A 17,881-nucleotide genomic window follows, 5' to 3' on the forward strand; every position below is an offset into this window, starting at 1 on the left:
TGTTAATGTGCCAGTTTCCAACAGAGTCTGAATTTTCTCTTATAGCAAGCTGTTACATTTTTTTCTCGATTTAGACAGTAAGAGTGTTAGGGGTCAGACAGGATCCAGGTATCAGATACTTGTTTTTAGTGCTATCTGGCCAGGATGCAATAGGATCTCTCCTCCTCCCCCCCAGTAAATTAGAAACAATTATACTTTTTTTCTATTTAAATTATATGATTTGGGCCCTAAAGATGCCAAGATCTAGACGAATCCAGGTGCTAGATCTGGGTTTGTGTACTATTCATGTGCAGGGACAAAAAATAAATAAACAAATAAATAAAATGGTGCAGTAGTAGCATCTAGGTTTCCACTCATTTCATGTCATGGAATTTGGCATAGTGAACCAGGTGAGGGACAACCATTGCATGGATCAAGCAGATAGGTTTTTGCAACGCTCATCCCACATGATACAGCAGATATTTTTGGTGCCCTAGGACTAGCTAGACTGTTTTCTCTTTAGGGGGTTAAAATTAGGGCTTGGAGCCAAAATGTTGCCAGATCCAGGTTTTTGTGACACTCATGCTGTGGCTCAGTGGGACTCTCCTTGTTGTAATAGTTGGGGCTTTGAGTTGTTCTCTGGTTTGATTGTACAGTTTGGGGCTTGGGGCCAAACCCCAGCAAGATCCAGTTAGATCCAGCTTTCCCATTCCCCTCTTATCTCACCGCTTCACTTACTTTCTTTTCCAGAAAAGAGCATCTTCCCATCTCTAGATGTAAAGGGGAAAGGGGCTTGGGGGAATAGAGAGACAAGTTGTGTGAAGTATCGTGTTTCGGAGGGTGTCAGGCACTCTCACTTGAGTAATCCCTTCCTGTGAAAAAAACTCTGTCAATTGCTCACTTTGTTTTTAACCTGGGGCGTGCATGTGGTGTGAGGGAAATTTTTAGCTGCTGAGGAGGGCAGGACATCGGGACACTCATAGAGAGGAGGACGTCAGGACAGATGTGAAGGGACAGTGCGCTGTATTGAGACGCCGCGGTGTTCCAGCCTCTCTGGGCACTCGTTCCTGGGGTTTGAATGCACGTTGGGCTGTAATTAACTCTTGGAGCCGTACTTAACTTGTGACGTGGTGCTTTTCTTTCCCTCTCGGTGAGAAAGTGGCTCCCTCTTCCCTGAATCAGGACCTCTGCCATCCAGAGTCACAAAGAGACATTCTGGACATATCCTGCACACACAAACTTAAGGTGAGCACCAAAAACTTGCTCTGCATTTTGTGTCCTCCGTTTCAAACTGCTGTGGAGTTTTGAGAGCATCTTGACTTTGGAGCTCTGGAAAAGGTAAAAACAAAACATTTTTTTTCGGGGGGAAAGACTTTCTTTCAGATGTATGGTATCCAGCAGGTAATATCTCAAGGCATCGGCTATGATCGTGTCCTAACAGGATTTTGAAGAGCTCTAGTTTGGCAAAAGTGGGAGAGAGGGCTTGAAATTGACTACCCTCCGTTTATCTGACTTTAAGTGCGCTGTGTTAATAGATGAGATGAGAGATCATATTGCAACCGCAGATTCTGTTTGAAATATGAAAATGGCATAGTTTAGTCCACTGGTTTTCTCCTGTGAGACTATACATTTCACAGAGATTAATGTTTCCGAGAGGTAACTTCCGCATCTGTTAAAATCCTGTTAAAATAGTTTACAGGATTTGGGAAGGGGAGGATAGTGTGGGCTGAATGAAAAGCTGAAGAGTTGTGAATGTGTTTGTCCCACCCATTGCTTTAGGAGTGATCGTATTAGATGGGGAAAGAATCTGGTATGATCCATCGTTGTTTCAACATATTTTGCCTATTGTCAACGGAAACTTGAGATAACATATAAATTGCTAGTATCATCAAAGTTAAATCTCTGAGATTTATAGATGCTATAATAGCTATTTAGCTTCAATAAATGTTTATTTGTTTTTTATTGTTGAAAGTAGAAAACGCTCATTCCAAATGCTCCTCATGCCAAAATCAGAAGTGTTGGCTATGGATGGTTTAGATGCAAGTGTTTAGTTGGAATGAACTTGTGTAATGTGTTCGAATTAAGTTGTCATATTGCTTTACATTCCTTTGTCACTGGAAAAATACACAATACAGACATTGCAGTTAGGAATGTTCAGTGTGGAATGTATACATGGATGTGTATGTATGTATGACGTCATACAGTCAAACAAACTTTGAGGAGTTTCTTGAAAGTTAGCAGTACTTGAAGAAAAAAAAAGGATCGTATGAATTAATTTCTTAAAGTTGAATGTAATATTGATTCACTACAAATGAACTTTACTAAAATGTAAATGAGTTTTTAATATTTATGCAGGCATGTTTCATTGAGTATAAGTATGAAGTTAGCAATACAATTTTCATTAGTTTTGTTAATGATAAGAGAAACTTGACATTTGATATTTGAAAATGCAGATGCCAAAGAAGTGTAAGTGGTGAGGAGCCAAGTGCCATTGAGTTTTACTGGCTAAGGTTCTCACCCATATGTACAATCTTTTAATGTAAAAAACTAATGTAATATTACATTTCAGATTAGCTATCCACCGAACTGACAATCATTACAAAAGGGGAAAATTGAGTTCAGTGGCGAACAACTGCTTTCTTAACTGAAATAAATAATAAAGCCAATGCAGTAATCAAGACATTGCTGGTCTGCAATGAAAATGAGCCAAAAGGCCTGTCATCCTAATAAGAACCCTGAATATCTGAGGAGTTTGAAAGGAGAAACACCATTTTGATATGAAGTGAAGCATTTAGCTACAGCAATTTTCTGTTTCAGAGAAAAGACTGACAGTATAATTCAAAAGTATTGCAGAGATTTGCACAGTAAAGAATCATTTCATTATATCCCTGCTGGGTTGTTTCCTCTCACTTTCTTTTGGCAGGGATAACACAGCTAGTGCTTGTAAGAAGGGTCTAGGGTAGTACACCGAGTTGCGCTTATACAGGAATGGTTTCTGAAATTACAGATTTGAGAGGGTCCTAACAACATCCTTGTTGTTCTCTCTGTGTGTAATAAGGTGGGAAGGACATTTTCTGGCAGATTGGGAAGACCTCAGAGTCTCCAGAGTTAATGTAGAAATGTTACAGGAAAAGAGTATAGGGGTCTCTAAGCATGGGCTTTGGAACCAAGAGAGCTGAATTCAAATCCTGCCTTGCTTTGTGCCCTTGATCAATCACTTAACCTCCCTACTCCTCTATAAAATGGGGAAAATAACATTGGTCCATCCTTTATGAAGTGCTTGGAGATCTTCAGGTGAAAAGTGAATACACAAGTGCAACGTGTTATTATTGGTATCATATCTTAATCATATTGAGAGATATAGCAAGTAATGACAAGAACTAAGCGCTTTGGTCTGAATTAATATTTGTTTCTTTTTATATGCTTTTCTATTGAAGTGGTACATAAATTCTCATTAGATGTTGAAATATTGGGCACTTCATATATTGCATTTTTAAATGAGCAATTTGTCAATTAAATTTCCCAAAAAATTAAATGTAAATTTTGGAAAAAAATCATTTTCAGATTACAAGCTTCTTCTGTTGCTTGTAAGGAATTATTAGACATTCTGGCTCCACTGTGAGTAACTGTAGAATACAGTCATGCACTTGAAAAGGTAGCTTGTAATTTGTAGGTAACAAAATGTTCTTTGGGGTAAAAATGTCTGAATATATTTAGGATTTCAATCAATGGCATTTGTGGAGGATTAGAGGAAACAGCTGGCTAAACAAATATTAGGTATAGGGTGGATGCAATGGTATAAATTAATAATGCTGTTCTTTATTTAGTCTATGAATGGGAGGTTTTGTGAAGATAAGATGACTTAAACATGGTCACTGTGTGCCACCTAGTGGATGTTTCAAATTGTGCTTTCACTACAGTATCATCTTCTATTTTTTTAACTTTCCACACATCTGTAACTAATCTAGTGCATTACTTAACAATAACAAGTCAACTTTATTTAGTTTTAGCATGAGGCACCAGCTAACTGTGTGTGTGTGTGTGTGTGTGTGTGTGTGTGTGTGTGTGTGTGTGTGTGTGTGTAAGAGAGAGAGAGAGAGAGAGGAGGGGGGAGAGAGAGAGAGTGAGTGAGAGAGAAATATTAGTTGGTTGCAGTAAAGATCAGTTTAATTCCAGTTTAACATAATTTGACACCAATAGAGCTTTAGCTGTTTCCAAGGGGTAATTAAATCATGCAGTAACTAATACTCACAGCTCACATATAGTCTGGCATTTACTGTATTTTAAGCATATATGAAAGAAGTGAAGTGTTTAGGGGTTTTGTACTAATATTCCAACAGGAAGGGATAAAGATCAGCAGTAAGTGTTTCAAAGGTACCTCCAGCAGTGCTTCCAAAAACTTCTTTACGAAGCAGAATGTGGTGCTAATAAAAATATTTTTTGGCACTAAATATTTCTTTCCTTGCCAGCAATAGGCAATGAAAATATTTGACCATTTCCCCAGAAAAGGGTCCTCAGCCTCTCCCCCTTCCTTTTTCTGATTCTCCCCCCATCTTGTTCCTCTCTGTTCCTCAGCCTCTTCCTAATGTTCTTTCCTTCCCTTGGACCTCCCCATCTCTTCCCTTCATTGGGGAAGGGGAATATGTTTCTTGGTCCACTGGTTTCCTCATTTAGTTATAGATCCTCAGGTGATGTAAATTATCATTGCTCCATGGAAGTTAATGGAGTGGTGAGAACTTACACCAGCTGAGAATCTGCTCCTCAGTCTGCACTTTGAGAGTGGACTTCCAGACCATGTCATCTTCTGGCTACCTGCCTACCCATAACCTGTTTGGAACTCAAGTGGCAACCACTGAAACCTGGCCTATGGAGCCAACTAAAAGTCTCATTTCTGGGAAGTACAGCAAAGCACCCTCAAATTGTATTGGCTCAAATGAGTATTGAGACTACTCAATAAATATCTTGTGGCATCAAGCCCTGTACACTTCAGCCACCCCTGACTTTTGTCACAAACTGAATAGTAAAGGAAATGGCAATGCTGACACAGTATAGAATAAACTGTCCTTTTCATTCACAGAGCTTCAAAACAGGTTATTTGTTTCTCTGTAATTATCATGACAGAGTGGAAATCTTGAACATGATCAGTTGCTCTGAAAACAAACATTTAAAAGAAATATTAAGAAATCACAGAACAGTAATCTGTTTGAAGCCTCCACTGGGTGCTTTGAAAAGTTTTTTCAAGAGCTGTAGTAGGCTGTTAACATGACGCCTGAGCTCATGGCTGAAGCCAGGGGGAAATTTGCTCTACCACAGATCAGGTGAAGTTTACCAATTTAAGTTGGAGAAGATAAAATGATTCATCAGAAAATGTGCTAATTGATTTGATTGCATGCTTCGTAGGTGGAGTAGATAGATTTAAAATTTTTATTGAGAACAGCTGGAACCACGACTAGGAATCAAACCCGAATTGAAGTAAAGAGAATCCTTGTTAGGCCATAAAGTCTGTCCCACAGTGAAGCTTTTTTACTAATGGCACATTACCTCACCGTCATTCTTCTGCAGCAGTGCGCATCAGATGTAATGACAGAATCTACATCATTAATCATGTGATAGAATGGAAATAAAATCACTGGAACAGAAAATTGTTACTGGATATGTACCTCTTGCTTGGAAAAAAAATGTCATCTTGACATTTATCTAATAGCAAGAGACCATTATCTTGCAATAGCATTCCATTAACAGTATCTCTTAATTATTTTAAAGGCTTACAGGATACAAGGAACATATGGGCAGTGGAGACAGGTTAGATTAGAGATGTGTTTGGCAGAAATCCGAGTAGCAGAAAACAAATGCTTTGATGGAGAAGAGAGAAGAATTATTTAGTGATGGTTCAAATTTAGGGTTGATCATTTTCAGCCCACATTTTTACAAGCAAGGTGATGGATGTGTTAAAGAAGGCTTTCCATTTTTAGCGTTATGTTATTTTACCAATATTGTATTTCTTGGTGAGTTATCAGATCAGCTAAACTGTATCAAATAAAGCCTAATTCACGATATTGAATTATAATATCTACAAAAGATTTATAATATATTTTCTTTACTCTCTGTGGTGCCTTACACATGGTAATACCTTATATATGTGTATATTACCATGTCTGAGGCACCATAAAGGATAAAGAATATATATATAGGGGGAGGGGATGTGCGCCTTCAAGTGCACTCTCTTTTGGAATGTGTAATTTTTTCATCAGATCCTGATGATAGAAAATCTGTTGTTTTAAATTTCAGGCTGTTGCTGGTCTTTGGTTTTCAGCACATTGGTTATTACTTTAAATTGTTTTTTAACTGGCATCTCCCTTATTTCCATGGTTGGTGGCAAGCACTCCTTGTCACTGTTTTGGAGCCCATCTCCATGAAAGCCATGGCACAATGCAGCTTCATTCACTTAGGGCCAGATCCTACAAACCACCATATGAGTAGCTTTGCTGCCACGAGGACTCAATTGATGTTAATGGGAACTCTAATGGGATTTAAAGGAGGCTACCCATGTGAATAAAGTTGCCTGCATAAGTGTTTGTAGGATTTTGGTCCTTTATTCACAAATTGGATGAACGAAAAGAAACATGTACAACTCCAGTCCTGCAAACGTTTACATATGCAAAACTGTATGTACATTAGTAACTCCATTGACTTCTATACAGCTGCTTTTGTGAGTAAAGTTATGCATGTGTTCAAAGGTTTGCGGGACTAGGGCCTAAAATGGTTATATCTGTAATTAATGAATATATATGCTTAATACGTGAATTGATTTTACTTAGGCTGGCAGAATGAGAAAATACTGAAAGGCTAAATTGCTGGAAGCTACAGAAAAATTGAAAATGAATAATTGTTCAGCTATTAATATTTAAGAAAATCTAACTCTTACTGAAGTCTTGCACATATGTTCTGTACTTTACTTCCCAGAATATCAATGTCAAGGTTAATTTTACAACAAAATATCTGCATAATTCAGTAAATGAAATACAAATCCATATAATATTTAAAACATTTAGAATAAGAAAATATTTAAAGATACATTCCAAAGTTGTTGGTGTCTATAGTAACATAAATGTGAACATATAATAACATTCAACCCAAAATAAAGTTTTAAAAGTGGCATATCAGAAAGAATAATTCAGCCAGGCAGTGTAATTATTAGACAAATTCCAATTGCTTCTTACTCTAGCTACAGCTACACTATTTATTTGTTTGTAACACCATATCATTACTGTACTGCCACCTTGTGGCAGCAACACAACACGGCAAACAACTTATTCCAGCATTTTCACGTTACAGGTATAGGACATACAATAGAAAAGTTTCATATTTTAAATTTACTGTACAAGAAGACAAACTAATGAATATATAATTGTTCTTCTTACATAAAATGTGCTTCAAAATTTCTAGAAATCTGGAGCATGTCAAGTTTTGCCTACTCATAGAAACGTAACTACTACATATCCTTGATAATATCATTTTCTTCTTTATTCTTACAAATGATTGCTCCTAACTGGATTTCATTTTGCACTGACTAGTCAGACAGATTTTTTTTACTAACCTACTGTTGTGTGTTGCTTTTGGAGCACTGTATTACTGAAAATAAAACTTTATTTATGTGGGTACATGTTTGTGTGTGTGTGCATGACACACACATATATAAGCTCTCCTACTACTCTAATGTATTCTGGAGACTGGGTGGGCACTTCAGTAACAAAGAAATGATGGGAGGGAGAGGAAGAATGGAAAGGTGTCCTAAGGCCACCTTTCAGTTCCTTTCTAGATTTTATTGATAACATTATATCATTACAGTATTTATTAAAACCATGTACACTGATTTCCATCTGGTCAGAGTGGGTCAAGTTCTGTTCATACTTACGTTGGTTTAAATCCAGAATAATTCCACTGACATCAGTTTAATTTCTTCAGAGTTGCATCAAAGTGAGAACATATATAGGCTCTCTGTATATTCAGAAACCACTGATGCAGCCATATTAAAAATTAGTGTGAACCAGGAGTGAAAGGTGTACGTACCTTCAGACATGAAAATGCATGGAGAGGACCATCAACAGGATAGTAAAATGTCTGCACATGAGGCCAAACATCTCCCTTTACCACCAGTAGTTGCACCACCAGTTGGTATTTTACCAAATAAAATTAATCATGTTGACCATTTCTTTAATTCCCTGTTCATAATTGAATACCTATTTAAAACACAACAGTCAGTAATTCTTCCTAGTCCATTGTATTTGCCTATGGGAAAAGATGCCATAGCCTCATAACATAGTGAGCTCCATTTTGATTTACATCTTGTATGGCTTTGCAGATAGTTTTGTCCAAGTGTCACTTTCATTCTTGATATTTTTAATGTGCAATTTATCCTGGGAATTCCCCCTCCACCCACCTCAACTCAGCTGTTGCATATGCTTTTCAATGAATTCCTGCTTTTTACACTTTTTTTCCCCCCAGATGAGTTAACTGAAGTACAACAGGTTAGAGTTTCAAAAGCACCCTCTCTACTCTAGTTGAACTTGAATTTGAACTTTCATGTGGATTAACAGCATACCAATTTAGAAAGATGTAATCAGACATCTGATTGGTTGGGGGAAATTTTCAGAGGCACAAAAGGCAGTTAGGAGTAGGGAGACAATTCCTTTTGAAAATCGATGCGAAGTTAACACCTCACACATCTGTGCCTTTGAAAAATCTGCCCCTCCCTCAATCTGCATGCTATAATATGAGTTTTTACATGTTCAGATTTGCAGGGTTTTAGAAGTAGCCTAACAATTTCAGAAGACTTCCACAGGCTCATACACTGAGTGGTTCCTCCAGGAAAGGGTTGCTATTTGTTGTCTGTACCCATTTAACTACATGATCTTCTCAGCTACATTTCAGCTCCCATTTGACTCCAAAATAACAAACACTAATCCAAATAAATGTACCCAAAGAGTTTTTCTTTTTATCTCATATTGAAATTCTGAGATGACATGAAAAAGGAATCTTTGACTATTCTTTTCACTGCATTCAAGGATTCATCGCGGGAAACAGGTTGATAGAAAGCTTAGCGTTACTATACTTCAGAAAGGATAAATATCAGCAAAAATGTAGAGGTAATTAGGAGATAATGCCACTTGAATAGAGCATTGACACAGGATAATTTTCTCCTGCTATCAGAGGAATAGCTATACCATTTATGGAGAATATTGTGAATGTCAAAACAAAGCAGAGACATTTATTTGCAAGCCAGAGGACATTGATCTTGTCAAATTGTTTGGTGATAGTGATTTTTATTTTTGGTACACCAGATGATTGATGCAGATGCTGTTGTTTTATCTGAGGGATGTTGGGACAGTACTGCACCACTACTGAATAGCTTCATTTTGTTTGACTTTCACCCTTCTCCTGGCACTATAGCAATGAAATATGTCTACTTCCTTCTGGCTGATTGTGGGTTTGGGCAAATCTATATATAGTTCTGTGGACAGAGTGTACAAAAAATCTATCTCAGAAATACCCTATCCACTTTGCTAAAAGTGCCATTCAGTGACTCATCTTTTATTACATAGGAAACTGCCAGTGAATCTGTAATTTACATATTTTATACACGCTCTGTCAGTCATTTTTATTTCTATGATCACTATACAGTTTTATAGGGTGTCGCACATATAAAAAGATAATAAAAACTGCATGAAAGCAGCAGCCTGCTCATGAGGCAAAACCTTTTGAACACAAACAACAGCTGAAAGGAGGGTAGCTGTGTGGCTGGCAGGAGCCAATTCAGTTCCCAACCTAAGTTTAGCCTCAGAGCTGCTCTAAATTATGTCAGTTTGCAGTAGTCCTCGTTCCAGAGCTCTGGTTCTATCCCCTCCTGTCCCCATGCCACCATGGTCAGGAGGGTGTGGCATAGACAAAGCTACACTGGCTCTTCATGAATCAAGGATTCCTTCATGTCCAGTTAGAGGAAGTTTACAGTCCTTTTCTACTGCTCCAGGTCTGTAGCATGAGCAATAATCTGGCCCTACGACTGTGATTAAGAGTTTGCAGAGTCAGGCCATAGCTGTATAATGTGCAATATGCAAATATGTTTGAGCAAAATAGGCAAATTAAGGGGTCTCTTCAGCCCACAAATACTACTGATGTTGCTTCTTTTTCATATGCATAAACACCTTGTATATGGGAATGATGATCATGGGGATGATATGGGGGATTTAAGCTGGCGTCACTATGGGGAGCAGCTGGCTCATATTTTATAAACATTAAAGTTTAAGTTCAGTGTAAAATACTGGGTCAGATTCCGCAGGAAGTGCAACGGGTTGTGTTGCCCACTCTTGCAATTTTCATATCTAGTGTGTTTTTAGAGCCACAGCTTCTGGAGTCATATGATTGTATGAGAAGCTCAATTTCCATTTAAAATAAGTCTCTAGCCTTTATGCTTGCAGAAAAAAGCTTGAACACGTGAACCCTAAAGTTTAAAAAAACAGGAGACAAATAAATAAATAAGCCCTCAAAATTTATCATTTTTAAAATCTCATTATTTTTAGGTGATCTCATGATTTTTCAAAGCTTGGGGTTGTCAGTTATAGAAGGGAGACTTTAAATTCCTACAGTAAAACTCTATTCTGCATTATTTCCATATGTATCAATTGGGGTCCTGGGAATACTACCAAGGGAGTCATTAATTTTGGCTAAAATGGTGATGGGTACCTTCCTGATTGTTGGATATTCAACAGCCAGAGACAAGGAGGTGAGGGCAATATGAGATAATAGTAAATCTCTCAGACTAACAGCTCCTTTAATCTGGGGATTATCCTGAGGGAAAAAGAAAGGGTCATGCAACCAGAAGTTCAAAGTTTACCAACCACATCAAACCTTATGACTGGGGTCGATCTACAAAGAAGTGCTCCAAAGAGGAGGGAAATTGAAGCTACAAAACTCTCTTCCCCAAACAACACAACAGAGATGGGGAAAGAAAACTCCCCCTTTCTCAGGTAAATATTTTTTTAAATGTTGCATAGTCCTAATCTCTAGTTTTAGTTAGTTCCAGATAATCTCATTTTCATGACCTCTCTTCCCTAAGGCAGATCTTCGGTTACCCCTTCCCCATGCAGCTTTGAATTGTTTTTGACTTTGACTTTCAGTTCAGCTCCTCCCACTAAACAGAAAGCTATGGATACATCATGTTTGATTCCATGCAGAAAGCATCTTTTGTGTGCCATGTAACTTTTAACCACAAAATGGCAAGGCCCAACCACTTCACATGGGTGTATATTCCTGACCAGTGACTAGAGTAAGCCAAATAGAATTGACCCTTGCACCATTTTCTTCAATATGAAATAAAACAGCATAAGAATATGTCCAAAACCACAGGTGTACAAAGTAGATAAGTTAAGTGCAAGGTAGAGAGATCACTGCACAATTTAGTAAAATTTTCCATTTAATTGCTGGAGGAAATTATAGGATAATTACTAATCAAGAAACTTGAGTGATATTCCAAGCTCCATCACCTCGCTGCATATTAACTGTCTGCCACTGGGGTTGAGAACTTTTCCATGCAGACTGTAGTGTCAGCAAAGGACTTGCAAGGAATCATTATTGCTATGGAGTTAACACCTTGCCATTTAAAAGTGGTAATTGTAGCTGCTATGTCAGCAGAGAGAATATAGAATAATATTAATTGGAAAGAGCACACGGGGATCTGTGAACAGACATTATTTATTTTCTTTTAATTAGTTTCCTTATCTATTAATTGTTCTGGGGAGGAAGAATAGCCCAACAGCTAAGTCATTAGCTTGGGACACTGGAAACCCAACCCCAATTCTCTGTTTAGCCACAGACTGCCTGTGTGCATAGGTGCCAACTTTCCCTGGCACCAGTTGGTGCTTGCGACCCTAGGCCCTGCCCAAACTCCACCCCTGCCCCGCCCATGCCCCAGCCCCATTCCAACCCCTTCCCCAAAGTCCTTGAACCAGCTCTGCCCTCTCCCTGCCACTGTTGGACCCCTTCCTCAATCCCCACTCTGGCTCCACCTCTTCCCTGAGCATGCCGCGTTCCCCCTTCTCCCTCCTAGCGCTTGCCGCAAGTGCTGGGAGTTAGTGGGGGAAAGTGGGCATGTGGTGCGCTCAGGGGAGGAGGTGGGCTATGGTGGGGGGAGCGGGGAGCTGCTGGTAGAACCCACCAATTTTTCCCCATGGGTACTCCAGCCCTGGAGCACCCACAAGTCGGCACCTATGCCTGTGTGACCTTGAGCAAGCCACGTAGGTCCTCATGGAGAGAGTTAGGGCCCTCAAAAAAGCCAGCATGCTGAACAGGGAGCTAGTAACCCATATACAGCCAGAATAATTGGTGTTGTGTGGTGAAATGCATGGAGTCTGAGTTATTAAATTCACCTCTCAGATGACAAAGCAAGAAGTGGGACCTAAGCCCTGCCCCACAAAGGGAATTTGATGCCCAACACCAGGCCTGAGGGAAATACCTTTCTCCACTTGGGCTTGGAATTGTGAACCCTCTTTTGGAGTTGGGCACCTAAGTGAGGTTAATGGGGTTTTGTTTATGGAAAACGGGCTGAGAAGGTGATGTTTCAGTGGTTATAACCTTATAAGAAGGGGTTGAAGCACTCACTCAGGGTGTGTAGTATCCAGGTTCAAAGCCCAACACTGTCTGATATAGAGCAGAGACCCTCCCATGTAAGTGCCCTAGCCACTGGGCTATGGAGTAGTCTGGGGTAGGTGTCTTTCCAGCTGAATCTGTTCTATTTTGTATGAATAATTAAATATTCATTCGCACAATGAGTGCATTAGAATGACTTTGTAACCTGCCGGGAAATGGGAGACCCAGGTCCAATGAATAAGTGAGTGCTTTTGCCACTGGGCTCCTCTTCCAGCATCTTTTATATGGAGTTAAGTATGCCATGAACATGTCTACTGGATCAGGCCCCAAAAGGCAAGATAGGTGAGGACAGTTTATAGATCCTGTTGGGGTTCATGTGTGAATTAGGCAAAGATCTGCTGGGTGTCAGGACTTCAGTGGCTCCACACATGCCCACACACCAAAATTTATACACCTGGGGGTCTTTATCAGTGTAAACTTAGGCTCTAAGGGACATTAGGCACCTGCAGGGTTAGGCAGCAGCTGAAAAGTGATTTTGTGAATGCCAGTGATGTCTACATATTGGAGTTATGTACCTAACAGGGCAGTTAGGTGCCTAAGTCCCCTTTACAAACCCCACAATCTGTGCCAATGTCCCCCATATGCCAAATGGGGGTAATAGCACTTCCCTACCTCAGAGAGTGTTGTGAAAATAAATACATTAAAAATTATGAGCCACTCAGCAACTGTGGTAGTGAGGGGCCAGATAAGTACCTTAGTTAGATTGATACAGCACCCAGAAAGTTTGCTTTACTGTAAAAATAGGTCATGATCCCTGCCCCAGAAACCTTATAACTTAATTTTAGACCAAGTATAACAAATGACTGAGAGGAGAAGTAGAGAAAGGGCAAATAAGCTTACACTTATTCAGTTTAGTTGTGCACACATCTTAGCGGCCCAAGACAATGCTGTTTTAAAAAACAACAACATATGTAATAATGACAATAGTGAATTATTGTCTGATATAAACAATTCTATTCATCTTTTAAATACAGGGGACCTGAGCTGTCATCCTGGTTTGGGATCATTTTATGCCCACTTCATACTCATTTTGCATAGGAGTAAATGCCTACACAAGGAGGAAGATAATCAGGGCCGGCTCCAGGTTTTCTGCCATCCCAAGCAGAGAAAAAAATAAAAAATAAAAGCTCATCGGTGGCATTCTTCGGCGGCAGTTCAGTGGCTGGTCCTTTGCTCCCTCTCTTCCTCTTCGGCAGCGGCTCAAAGAGGAAGAGAGGGACTGAGGGACCCGCAGCCGAATTCCTGCAGAAGACCCAGACAGGCTGCCCCAATAGCAGATGGACTGCTGCCCCTTTGTATTGGCTGCCCCAATAGCAGATGGACTGCTGCCCCTTTGTATTGGCTCCCCCAAGCATCTGCTTCCTTAGCTGGTACCTGGAGCCTGCCCTGAAGACAGTGAAGAGTCAGGTCCAAAATGCTTGATGCATTCCACTGTTGTTCCATACAAAAAGACAATTCTGGCTCATATTTGGCTGAAAATGGTCATGTGGTGAGTCAATAACTTTCCACTGTTTACTTCTTCCAAGGTTAATACAGTGGCTTGAAAAATGTTACACAATTACAGTAGATTGCATATGCAAATGTCTTTCGGCTGGTGACTTGGAGGCCAATAATAGATCTTTCTGACCTAACTTCATTTCCCCTTTAGTGGTTTAAAAATAGTTAATTTACAAATTAATCACTAAAGGGGGGAGATTCCTATATATTTTTGAAAATATTCAGAATGGGTGAAATAAATGATTTCATTTTGATGAACACCAACTTCCCCTCTCAGGTCTGTACATTTTGCTCCCCATCCCAGCTCAATGGGTTACCATCATTGTTACTGGCACAGTGACAATAATTTTTACATCCTTGTACCAAAGGAAGGATTCAACCCTCTGGTGAGGTGATCTCCTCCCTGAGATGCCATCAGAGGAAGGCTGATTTAAACCAGAAGATGTGCTGACTCTCCCTGATGCCCTGGCTATATTCCCACTAGAGTGACCAGACAGCAAGTGTAAAAAATCAGGGTGGGGGTGGAGGGTAATAGGAGTCTATATAAGAAAAAGATCAAAAAATCGGGACTGTCCCTATAAAATCGAGACATCTGGTCACCCTAATTGCCACCCCCATCAGCGTTGCCCACTTTTGTGGCAGCACTGGTTGGTTCCAAGCCCTCAGTGGAGCAGGAGTTGTGGGTGAGATTGTGCCATCAGCCCTCTCTCAGGCAGACTTTCCTCCTTTGGCATAAAGTGTAGCTGGTCTGAGTGATTAATGTAGGCCCAAATCCTGGCAATCAGCACAAGGTCAGAACACCAAGATTTGCTCTGGTGATTTGCCCAGGAACATGAGGAAGGAAATTCTCCCTACTGGTCCATGCAGTATTCTCTTAAGGCACAGCAGCCCCCATTCTACCTGTATCCCCACTGCCCTCGGTTGCAGTGGCTTATGCATCACCAGGATGCAGATGTGTGCATAAATTACACACATGTATATATAGATATATTCATATGCATGAGTATTTGATAGAGCAGGGTGGGCAAACTGCAGCCTGCAGGCTGTTTCCAGCCCAGCATATGTTTTTATCCGGCCTCGAGCTCCTGGCGGGAAGCGGGGTCAGGTGCATTGCCTCACTCCGCCTGCCTGGCGCTCCGCAGCCCCTAACTCACAATTCCCTTGATGAGCACCATCTTCCAGCACACAGAGCCACACTGCACAGGTGAGACTTCACTGCTCTGTTTCCGGGATCAGAACCCTGCCCCTATGCAGCAACCCCCTGTCCCCCACGTGGCAGTGTGCCGAATCCTCTCCCAGTCTCCTACAGACCCCGCCCTCGAGAGCCTCGAATCTGCCATGGGGCACACCTGTCTCAGCGAGGGCGCCTCCATCCGTGGCAATGCCTGGTACGGTCACCTTGGTGTCACTGCTGGCAGGGCCCCTGGGAGTCCCCAGTACCGCCCCTGTAGATCCGCCCCCCCACATTCCACACCCCCTGAGTCCCTCCTCCCCACACCTTGGTAAGATCCCTTATAGAGTCCCCCTCCCCCACCACCCGATAGAGTCCCCCTCCCCCACCAGGCATTCATGGCTTGTCATACAATTTCCATACTCAGGTGCTGTCCTCAGGCCAAAAAGTTTGCCCACCTCTGTGACTGAGCCATATATATTATAGTACGTTGCAAGATAACGTCACTGGATGCTTCAAAAACATGTAAGGAAAGCCCTGTGTCCTATGCATCTCATTAGACCTAAAATATATGGCCTGAGCTCCGGAATTATGTGGCATTATCCCTTCAACTCCTCCAGTCATGACTACCTACCCAGTCCAGTTCAGCCCAATCAATACAATGTCTCTTGCTTTACTTACTTCATTTGATATTCAGTTTAGTCTCTTTTATTCTGTGTCCATATGTTCTGGAATGTTGTGTGCTGGACTTTTTGTTTTGCAATACATGACTGAACTGTAGAAGTTGCCAGGGGAGAAACTGGTGTTTTTGACATAGGTTAGGGAACAGCTAAGGCTTTTGGCACCCAGGAGGGCATGAGAGGTATTTTGGGGTTTTGGTAATCAGGAAGGATAAGTGGTTGCTTGAACTATACTTACAATTATCTAGTAACAGAATGAAGAAGCTTGAGGGCAACAAAAGTCCAAAAGGAGTAAATAGAGTAACAGTTTAATCCAGGATAGAACCATTTACATCATATTTAGACGTTCAATTAAAAGATACTGGATTGGACTTTTGTTTGTTCTTTTGGGTTCTGCTTCTGTTTACTCTATGGTACAATAAGTATCTACAAACAGCTGAATTGAAGATGTAAATCCTTCCACTACAGACCTACACCTTATGTTCTCTATTTTCCTGGCTAAAGGAATCAGAGATTATTCATATGGAACAGTGTTATGGTACAGAAATACCCAACAAGTATATCCTATAATAGGGAAATCACAAAATGTACCTTCGGATTTTATTGCTTCTGAACTCAGAGCAAATAATGAAAATCAGTGTTGCAATTGAGATACTATGAATAGGCCCTGAAAATATGGGTATATAAGGGAAATACTGCCAACCTATGACTGTGCTACTGTAATTTTTCCAGTAAAGTCTAATTTAGGACATTCAAATAGATGTGTTTACAGTAGTGGACTTGGGTGTAAGTGTTTTGCTTACGGCAAATTTAAAAGGTATCATTTAAGGATAATTCCATGGAAAAATCCCTCATGAAATGTGACTGCAAGTCCTTTTATAGTAAAAATTAACATAAATTCCCTCTTCTCACAATCTCTGCCATTACAGCCATCTGTCCTCACCCTACACCCACAGTATATTATTAAGTGTAAGGTGTGATGCATAGCTGCAATTCTCTCTTTGCTTCCCAGGAAGCAATTGGTCACAACACCCTATTGCCATCCCTCTCTTTCCCTGCACTGGATCAGTTCTGGTGACTAGTGATTTGTAGGTATGGGAGCAAGGATTCAACTCCTATTTGCCCATTTACATAAAGAGAGAAGTAGCAGCAGCCCTGCAAAGCCATCTCCTCTTCCTGCACCTGGAGTCTTATTTGCCCCTACAACTTTATGTATAAACCTGGATTACAATCTATATCTAAGAAACTTTGCTGCTTTGTAGTAGTAATATTTAAACATGCAGGACTACAGTATGAGTGAGGAACTCCCCCATCCCCTTCTAGGGTTGCCAGGTGTCTGGTTTTTGAGTGGAACGCTCGGTGAAAAAGGGACCCAAGCGGCTTCGGTCAGCACTGCTGACGAGACCATTATAAGTCTGGTTCCCAGGGCTGGCAGGCTCCCTACCTGGCTCTGTGTGGCTCCCTGGAAGTGGCGATATATCCCTGAGCTCCTAGACAGAGGCACGGCCAGGTGGATACTGCATGCTTCCTTTGCCCCAAGCTCCGGTTCCGCAGCTCCCATTGGCGGGGAACCATGGCCACCTGGCTGCGCCTCCTCCTAGGAGATGAGGGACATGTCGTAGCTTCTGGGGAGCCCTGCGACATAATCATTGCCCAGAGCCTGCACCCCAAAACCTCTCCCGCACTCTAAACCTCACCTATATTGTATCCTATTCAAGTAAATTCCTGATAAAGATACCAGTGTTTGAATGCATGAAAAGAACTTGTGCCCAGTACAATTTGATCTTCCAACGATTCTTTAAAAATACAAATGTAATTTAATTAATGCTGGTGTGTGTGTGTGTGTGTGTAT

General features: G+C 40.7%; 1 protein-coding gene across 2 annotated transcripts in view; it reads left to right on the forward strand.

Moving 5' to 3' along the window:
• The first annotated feature begins 1,026 nt into the window (after positions 1–1,026).
• HAPLN1 (hyaluronan and proteoglycan link protein 1) overlaps positions 1,027–17,881 on the forward strand; it is a 103,379-nt gene continuing 86,524 nt past the window's right edge. Inside the window, exon 1 of one of the 2 annotated variants that reach the window (XM_030567733.1) lies at positions 1,027–1,224. The gene's annotated coding sequence lies outside the window, so the exon portion shown is untranslated. Of the gene's footprint in view, positions 1,225–1,258; positions 1,318–17,881 lie in introns of those variants that run through there. The other variant, XM_030567736.1, reaches the window with a different exon arrangement.

Source organism: Gopherus evgoodei, chromosome 6 (assembly GCF_007399415.2).
Source record: "Gopherus evgoodei ecotype Sinaloan lineage chromosome 6, rGopEvg1_v1.p, whole genome shotgun sequence".
Lineage (NCBI taxonomy): Eukaryota > Metazoa > Chordata > Testudines > Testudinidae > Gopherus > Gopherus evgoodei.